The 9,635-nt window shown below is 43.0% G+C and overlaps 1 protein-coding gene across 1 annotated transcript in view; it reads left to right on the top strand.

The window, feature by feature from the left end:
- The first annotated feature begins 429 nt into the window (after positions 1 to 429).
- Positions 430 to 9,635, top strand: part of ANXA6 (annexin A6) — an 83,189-nt gene continuing 73,983 nt past the window's right edge. The window contains exon 1 of the mRNA XM_044281148.1: positions 430 to 570. The gene's annotated coding sequence lies outside the window, so the exon portion shown is untranslated. The remainder of the gene's footprint in view (positions 571 to 9,635) is intronic.

Here is a 9,635-nt window from a genome sequence, read left to right as displayed (position 1 = left end):
GATCTTTTTCATTGTAGTAATAAAGGTTACATTTTGGGGAAGTTTTTGTTTTCTGTGATATATGGTATCAATAAATAAACGACCAAGTTAATATTTTTGACTCATTCGTTTGATTTGGTTATCTTTATCTACTTTAAGAATTTATGTGAAAATCTGATGTAGTTTTAGGTCAAATATATGTAAAAATATAGACAAGCATCACTGTGTGCTCTGGAACATATGGCGTTGGGAATGAGCTGCGGACTTCCTGTAATTAATCCAAGACTGACTTCCATTCAGTAAGGTAAGCAAGGAGTACATGAAACAATAGGCACTGCAGATATGTCATGTTACTTTCCCAGAAGCAGGGGTCATTATAAAGGAGTTGGATCCGGCCCTCCCCCTGTAGTCACCCTAGACCTCAGCAGAAGACAGCCAGGGCTGCAGCCTGGTGGTGACATCACAGTGACGGCAGTGGTAGCAGCTGCTTCAGTGTAGGAGGGCAGACTGCTGTCTTTTCTTATCCTCCAGTCTTCTCTCTGCCAGGATCTCTGCCACATCTCTTGCTGCCCTGTAGCCCACCTCACACAAGTAAGTCCTCAGCTAAACCTTTCTTCTTGCACTTACACAATGGGTAGAGCGGTTGGCACACAGCCTAGGCTTTAAGGGCATTCGCACAACCTTTCCTCTTTCCCCAAGACACTGCTTCAACTGTTTGCTCTGCTTTCCTCTGTGGCTATAATAGGAAAGTATGTGTGATTTGCCATTTTCTCTTTGACCGAGTGCCCTGCTTTTAATCGTATTACCTACTGGGGGCGTAGAAAGTTCTTACACTTTTATATCTATTGTATACAGAGAAGTATAGCAGTGCAGAAGTTTTTAGATGCAGCAGAGCTGATGATGTGTTTTGTAGCATTAAAGCATTGTTATCTTCACCCTAATTATCACAACCTCAAAATAGTGACAAATCCAGCTCTGCTACAACTGTCTGGTTAATGTTCAATAAACTACCTAGAAAATTGTGGTAGTTTTTGGATAATATCCATTTGCTATTTAATCACTAGTGATATCACGAACAGTTGGCAGTGCTTTATGCCAAGAGAGGCACAATTACCCATCATCCGCTATGGTACAGTAGACAGGGTGTGTCCCTGCTGCATACAGTACAGTTTCCACTGATACAAGAGCTAAGGGACTGGAAAGGCGCACTGAGCCGAAATTAAAAGTCTTCTAGGAGCCAAGCATCTACTATATATATATATATATATATATATATATATAGTGCAAAGCAAAATTGCATTCAATCGAAGGGCAAAAGAAAATTTACTTTTGTGTCTCTTTGTGTTCCTCGGATTTCAATTTCCATTATTAAATGGGAAGTCCTATCTTATCACTAGTATATTCTGTCACATTATGATTGTTGGGGACACCCATCGAACCTGAAAGTGGGGGCCTCTCCCTAAGTTCTCCCTGCATGCAGGACACAGCAGGTGGCAAGGAGCACAGCTGTGCAGGGAAAGGCAGTGAAGTAAATCAGCACTGTAACCCCTTCATTCCCAGGATCGCTGGGGGTCCCAGAGCTTGGACCCCACCAATGATAAATTGATGGGATATCCTAGTGATAATGGATTACTTGATAAGATGGAAAACCCCTGTTAATCATAGGGTGTCTTCACACAGCCATCTGAAAAATCTGCAGCAGAATCCGCATTCGAAATTTGAGTCAGCTGTGGAATTGCTGCACACAGGCTAGCCCCGTTCAATGAGGCTCATCAGATCTTTGATACGCCCCATGGATTCCACACGTACAGTATACTGCCAATCTGTAGAGAGAAAAAAAAGACATGCATCGTACATCCACATGCATAATTATAAACATGTTTTCTGTATATGTTTTGATCAAAATGCATAGTCCCACTCACCACATCAAGGTGACTTCCTATGAGTGGGTCCCTACTCTAATTTAGTGCAGTGCCACATACCGCCATAACACAGTACCTGCAGACAGTGAGACTCAGCAGCCCAACAACACCACTGCTATCAGGCTAAGCACCCATGGCACTGGGCCCCACCACCCTACAGGCAAAGTACCACCACAGCAGCACTACACCATGTCAACAAATCACAAACACTCACCTCTGGCTTTGGGTTGATGAGACCCAGTGCCAAGGGGGCTTAGCCTGATAGGGGTATTGTTGGGTTGCTGGGTGTCGCTACTTGCAGGTGCTCTGTTGTGGTGAGGGTGGTTGTCATGTGGCTTTGTGCCAAATTAGAGTAGGGACCCACTTAAAAAGAGGTCACCTTGACGTGGTGATTGGGCCTTATGGGACATGTTTAATTATACTCAGAAGCAAGGCATGTGAATATGCAATCTATGTCTTTTTTTTACTGATCCACACAGATTCTGCGCCAAAAATTGGCCTGGAATTTCTTTTCTTTCACATGGGAAAACCACTGCATTGATTGTATCACAATGTTCAAACAATGCAGCCATCGAGGAGTTAAATAATACATTTGGCTCTGCTACATCTATGTGTCCTAATAAGGCATAGTATGTTTTGGGGTTTTTTTTGCAGTCATTCTTTCATGTATGCCAATGATTTACAAATAAAAGTTGATTCAGTAAAATAATCATATGATGTGATTAGAGTACGAGATATATGCAGACCCTAATCATGTGAAGCTTATCTGCAGCAGGCTGACAGTCTCGCCAGCTTAATGTGCCACTCGATGTTGGTACATAATAGGGTGTGGTCTACAAATACCCGCCATTTACATCCGATTTTATATGGAAATAATGTGATTTATATAAATTTTCCATTAATTTTCAAAATTTGTTTATACATTTTGTATCTTACAATTGAAATTCAATATTTTAGTTCATATTATGTATATTATCAGCTGCTTTAGTATGTGATAATATTGTGGACATGATGTCTTCGGGTCCTTTTACATAGACCGATGATCTGGGAAAAGCGTTTGTGTAAAAGGTGTCGGCAATCGCTCAATTAAAATCATACAGCTGTGGCTGCCACATCTGAACCCTCTATAGTTGCCTCCACCCTTATTGTATAATCTAAGGGTCATATCAGGATGCAGATACTTCGCATAACATCTAGATTTGGGCAGGATGGGGCAATGAATGCAAGGTTGAACTGTCCATTATTCTTACTAGAATTTATTTATTTTATGCACTTATATAGCGCTACTATATTCCGCAGCGCTTTACGGACATTAGCATCCAACTGTCCCCAATGGGGCTCACAATCTAAGGGTCCCTATCAATATGTCTTTGGAGTGTGTGTGGAAACCAGAGTACCCGGTGGAAACCCACGCAAACACAGGGAGAACATACAAACTTCATGCACATGTTGTTCTTGGTCGGATTCGAACCTAGGACCCCAGCGCTAACCACTGAGCCACCGTGCTGCCCATGTGCCTTTTATTCCCAATATATGACATTCTCATATGATACGAATGCATTGCAGATATTAATGCTATCACTACCCAGTCACCAGATCTCTCTTTTAATATAATGGGTTGTCAACAATATTAACTTCAGCTCATAAGATGTGAGAAGTCAATATGGTTAGGGTACTTCCATTGCTGGTACTCCTATGGTGTTTGCTGGAGATCACCGTAATTCTGTACAGCACTAGATATCAAAGTAAATTGGGAATTGGTCACTATTCCTGGTTTGTCAAAGTGTTCACAATACCTAAGATCCTATGTAAACAATGTGGCCATCAGTTCATCACTATTGATGAGTCCATAGTTTTTGACTTTGGGTACATCTACAATCCAGGATTTCGGACTCTCCAATTATCTGAACATATACAGACTACATAGACGTCTTGTAGGTCATACACAACTTGGTCTTGTGACATCACAAGGACAAACTGCATATTGTCATGGGTATTGTGAGGTTAAGAAAAGTGGGGTTCTTAAGATATATTAGATGGCCAAACACTGGTGGACAACCCTTCTTAACTGTTGCTTTGTCCATCTCAGTCACCTCCATTGCCAGTAGAAGCACATACTCAATATTATCACCCTGGACAAACAATACAAGAATAAGACTTACTGATTAGATGAGTGACTTTCAATATGGCATGTCATAGGACATCTTGGAAATACCACCAGTAGGAGCTTCATGGATTGGGCTCCCATAATCAATCAGCTACACGCGAACCTGATACTACCATAAGGCATCTCTCATAAGAGCAGGTTTTCTGTCTGGATGCGATGTATATAGCAAACACATAGCATCCAGACCGAATCCTGACCCATTCGGTTCAATGGGTACTGTGCATGAGTGTTGTTTTTCCAGCATCATCTCTGCACTCAGGAAAAATGCATGTTCTAGATTGTACTCTTTTCATGCTGCTCTGGCTCCATAGAAGTGATATATTGGTTTGGAGGATGGAGGCCACATTCTGCAATGTTTGGTGGAGAAAGAATGATGGTCTTATGAAGGTGTCATGGATTGATCAGCAGAATGTTACAGTGTACTGCTGCCTCTACAATTTCTAGTGTAGTAAAGTGAATATGCCTGGTATTGCAGATCTTTCCCATTTGATGGGTTGCACCCCCACCAGTTACACTCTGGTAGGGGGTATAAACATAGAACATCAATGTGTTTTCCCTGAAAACCTCTTTAATCAAGTTTTTTTTTACATTATATACTCAAGATTGTTGAGATTCCTACACATAGCCCCATTAAAGACCACTCAGCAAATGTCAAGACAGCGTGAAATATCTCATCTACTGTCTACTTAATCTTTAGGAAGAATCTATAATGGGAGAACCTGGATAACAAAGGAGATGTGAAACATTTAGATATTGAGCAGCACCTAAGGATCCAGAGATGTATCTCTAAGTAGGAATTGTTATCCTATACAAAGGCCTGTGTTCACTTGTGATATGTTAATGATTTATTCAAGGAGTTTTCTCATTAGAAAGGATTGATTTTGCTGTGAGAATCTGCAGCCAGCCAGGCATTTCAAATGAATGAACATCCGTGTAATACAGAACAATGCTGACCACAGCAACCAGAACGGAAGCCACTATCATACAACTTCACTCCATGCTGGCTCATACAGAAGGACTTCATAGGTCATACGGACAGGGGATATCTTCATGCGACAATCCCTTTAGGCTACATTCACACGACCGTGGTGTATCTGACCCATGTCTGCTAAACATGGGCACCAGCCATGTAAGCTCCATGCTGCAGAGTGGACCCATTGACTTGACTGGGACCACGATCTGCAAGATACGGCAAAAGTTAGGACGTGTCCTATCTTTTGTGGTGCAGAGGCACAGACACGGAAGCCCTTCTGTGTATTTCCGTGGGCTTTCAATCCGTGCCACCTTACCACAGAAGATAGAACCTGCCCTATCTTTTGCCGTATCTTGTGGATCTTGAACACATTCAAGTCATCGAAGTCTATTCGCATAAAACTTTGTTCTAATACTGTACGGAGCAGGAGCTCATCGGAGCCAATACATTCTGCTGCGTACAGTGGTTATTATGAAACAGACATCTCTTTTAAGGAGTTGCCTATTTCTTTCTTGGCCTTTGTTCTAGCTGCACTGATTCTGGAGTCATATGGCATTAATACTACAAAGACTGTCTCCACTCTCATTGCAACTGTTCACATTACATTTTTTTGGTGCAGGCTACATTATGAAAGCTGAACTCTGAGTGGTTGCTGAGGCTACATTAGACCCTATATTTAAAATAAGTCTGGCAAATCTCCCACCTTTAAAACCACAAGCGCTCCTGGCCTTTCTCAAGTCAGGGGGAGTGAAACACATGTGTCTCCAGCCCAAGTAGTTTTCATGACTGGAACTATTCTCTATTTAGAAGAGAAGAACATGGCTTATTTTCTAACATCTTGACTTTTCATAAGCTGTATACAAGTTTGCATTTGTGCTCAAGTATTTGGTACTCATGTTTCCATTTTGCACTCAGGAATTCCTGATGATACCAACATTACACAGTTTAACCCATTAACAACTATCTATGAATGTCATTTTTGTTATTATTAGGTTTGAAAACACCTAAACAGGGTGTGTGATGAAGGGCGGAATAGGGGTGATGATCATGTTTCATTGAAAGGACAATGAAACAACTAAAAGTGGTGATCACCACCTAGGACACCCAGGCCAGTGAGGGCACAGGGCAAAGTATCAATAACAAGACAAAATGGTATGAAAGTATTCTTTGAATACTTAAAGGGGTTGTCCAGTTTCAAGAGGAAATCAGAAAACTCAGAGGAAAGATCAGTATTAAAGAATATATGATTATTTACCTGATAGATCTCTGTTTTAGCCTCAGCAGTGTGTATGGCACAAGACTGCTGAAGACACTCTTCTATTCACCCCTGTTCACCTATCACCAAAGGCATAGCTTCTAGGGCCCAATGTAAAACCTGAAACTGTGCTCCCAGCTCTCACTTTAAATTTTTAGTAGGGGTCTTTTAATATGAGGTAGAGGGAAATTTTGGACTCCGTTAGGGTCAACGTGTACACATGTAAATGTAACCTCTCCATCCCCTGTAGCCCTCATAACACAACTAGGAATGGAGCTTCAGTTGGTCAAAAGTATCGTCAGTAACAAATTAATTTAGGAAACCGTTTTAGGATATAGGAAACGGTTATGGATTTCACTGTCCGTCTGACCTATTGCTCTACTTAAATTGACCTTCACACCCAAATCTCACTCTATTATCCCCCCTCCCTCCTATCATCTACACTAAATTATTATCTTCCACTGAAGTGGATCTTTTAATAGCAGGGATGGGCCTCCTCAGCTGCTGAGCCCCATAGCAGCTGCTATACTATGCTTCTTGTCCTTTTGACATGACCACCAGAAGTTGGAGTTAAAATGGTCTTCTCCAGGGAAGGTCTTTTTAAGGTATAAGCAGGGGCGTAGCTATAGGGGAAGCCGCTGCTTTGGGGCCTGAACTCAGAAGGAGCCCACCCAGGAGGACGACTAAAAGATTTTATTGTCAGGGCCCTTCAACATTATTATACAATGACATTATATACAGAGACACTGTAGGAAACGGACAGACTGGCTGCCAGGCCTCGTCTGAGACAGTGATCTTGACTAGCCTCAAAAGTGGGGGTTGCACAGAAGTCGGGAGCTGCGAAGAAGTTGCTGGGGGAGCCCGTCCGAAAATTTGCTGTGGGGCCCAGTCATTTCTAGTTAGACCACTGGGTATGAGGTGTAATAAATATCAGTGAATTCTAAATCCATCATAAAGGAATCTGGTCTAGATCAAGGGTGGTCTTCTCAAAAGTGGACTTTTAAAGAAGTTCACTATGAGAGACAGAGATAGATAGAAGACATAAATTAGCTACATTAGATATAGGCTTCCTGTTTTTAGCTGTTATCACCCGTTAATACAGGTCTCCTGATGTCTGTAACATGGCGTACAGCTCACTATAAATAGAACCGTCACTGCTTCCTTCATGGCTAATCTCCAGATCTGCTCTGTGTGAATTTGCAAATCTGGACACCTGACAGAGACTGCAGCATTCAATTTACTAGATGGGCTCATGCCTGGGTGCAGACATGAAAACATGGCTCAGGATTGTCTCTGTCCAGGAAAAAGTCGCTGGGGGAGGCTTAAAGGGAAACTGGCTTAGTTGGCAGTTGCCCATAGCAACCAGTCAGATTCCACCTTTTATTTTTCAGAGCTCCTTAGGAAAATGAAAAGTCGAATCTGATTGGTTTCTATGGGCAACTAAGCCAGTTATCCTTTCCACCAGTTTTGATAAACCTATCCCATTGGGCCTCATTTATCAAAACTGTTGAACAGGAAAACTGTCTTAGTTTCCTATAACAACCAATCAGAGCTCACCTTTTATTTCTTAACGTGTTCTGAAAAAATGAAAGGTGAGCTCTGATTGGTTGCAGACAGTTTCCCTGTTAGACAGTTTTGATACATGAGCCCCATTGTAAACTACTGTCGAATGTTTGGGAGACTGACGTAACATTATCCCCCATAGTTCAACACATGTGTGTGTAGCTACCAGCTGTCTCCTAGCTAATTTCCTGACCCTGATGAATGCCTCAGAGTGTGGTGACTACACATATGTGGAGACATCCATTTTGTGGGAGCAATCTCTCAGACTTAGGCCTCATGCACACGACCGTTGTGTGTTTTGCGGTCCGCAAATCGTGGATCCACAAAACACGGATGGCGTCCGTGTGCGTTCCGCAACTTGCGGAACGACACGGACAGCCATTGATATAACTGCCTATTCTTCTCCGCAAAACGCGGACAAGAATAGGACAGGTTATATTTTTTTTGCGGACCACGGAATAGAGCAACAGATGCGGACAGCACACGGCGTGCTATCTGCATCTTTTGCGGCCCCATTGAAGTGAATGGGACCACATCTGTGCCGCCAAAACTGTGGCTCGGATGTGGACCAAAACAACGGCCGTGTGCATGAGGCCTTAGGTTACATGCACACGAACGTATGTGTTTTGCGGTCCGCAACTTGCGTCCGTATGGCATCCGTTTTTGTTTTTTTTCTGATCTATTGTAACAATGTCTATCCTTGTCTGCAAAATGGACAAGAATAGGACATGTTGTATTTTTTATGCGGGGCTACGGAACGGACAGACTGATGCGGACAACACATGGCGAGCTGTCCACATTTTTTGCGGACCCATTGAAATAAATGGGGCCGCGTCCTATCCGCAAAAAAAATGGACACAGAAACAAAATACGTTCGTGTGCATGTAGCCTAAGGGCTCGTTCACACGAACGTGTGATGCCCGTTGCCGTATTGTGGACCACATTTGCAGATCCGAAATACACGGGCACCTTTCCGTAGTCATTCCGCATCACGGATGCAGACCTATTAATTTCAATGGGTCCGCAAATCCGTTGATGCGGAACGGAAGAACGGAACGGAACACTACGGATCCCCACGCGTCTGCCCCTCGGACGGAGCCCGTGTATTGCAGACCTCAATTTGCGGTCCACAGCACCGGCACGGGCTTTATATGTTCGTGTGAACGAGCCCTAAGACTCAGAATTTATACTGAATTAGTGCTCAAATATAGAACTTCTTGTCAAACTTTAGAGCTCATTCACACTATGGCATGAACACTGAGTGCTGACAAGCCACTTTACCTTGGCTGTATACTTAGAGCTGCAACTTTTCCATCAGGTGAAGGAACAGGGTAGCTGAGTACATTGGGTCCATCTGTACCTACTGTGCCCTCTAAACTGTCTGTTCAGAAGGTAAAGCTTTTAGGGTACGACCACACGGCGCGGTTGTGTCACGCAGCTGTGCTGTGTTAGAGTACCACATGTCTAAAAGGGCCGCAGCAGGCTGTGATTAAACTAATGGAGACCGCACTGTTCAGTGGATCTGTATTGTTACGCCCCTTTTACACGGGCGAGTATTCCACGCGGGTGCAATGCGTGAGGTGAACGCATTGCACCCGAACTGAATCCTGACCCATTAATTTCAATGGGGCTGTGTACATGAGCAATGTTTTTCTCGCATCACTTGTGCTTTGCGTGAAAATCGCAGCATGTTCTATATTCTGCGTTTTTCATGCAACGCAGGCCCCATAGAAGTGAATGGGGCTGCGTGAAAATCGCATCCGGAAGCAAGTGTGG

Source organism: Bufo gargarizans, chromosome 2, assembly GCF_014858855.1.
Source record: "Bufo gargarizans isolate SCDJY-AF-19 chromosome 2, ASM1485885v1, whole genome shotgun sequence".
Taxonomy (NCBI): Eukaryota; Metazoa; Chordata; class Amphibia; order Anura; family Bufonidae; genus Bufo; species Bufo gargarizans.
The sequence above is the reverse complement of the archived record's forward strand: the minus strand, read 5'-3'. Positions and strand labels throughout refer to the sequence as shown.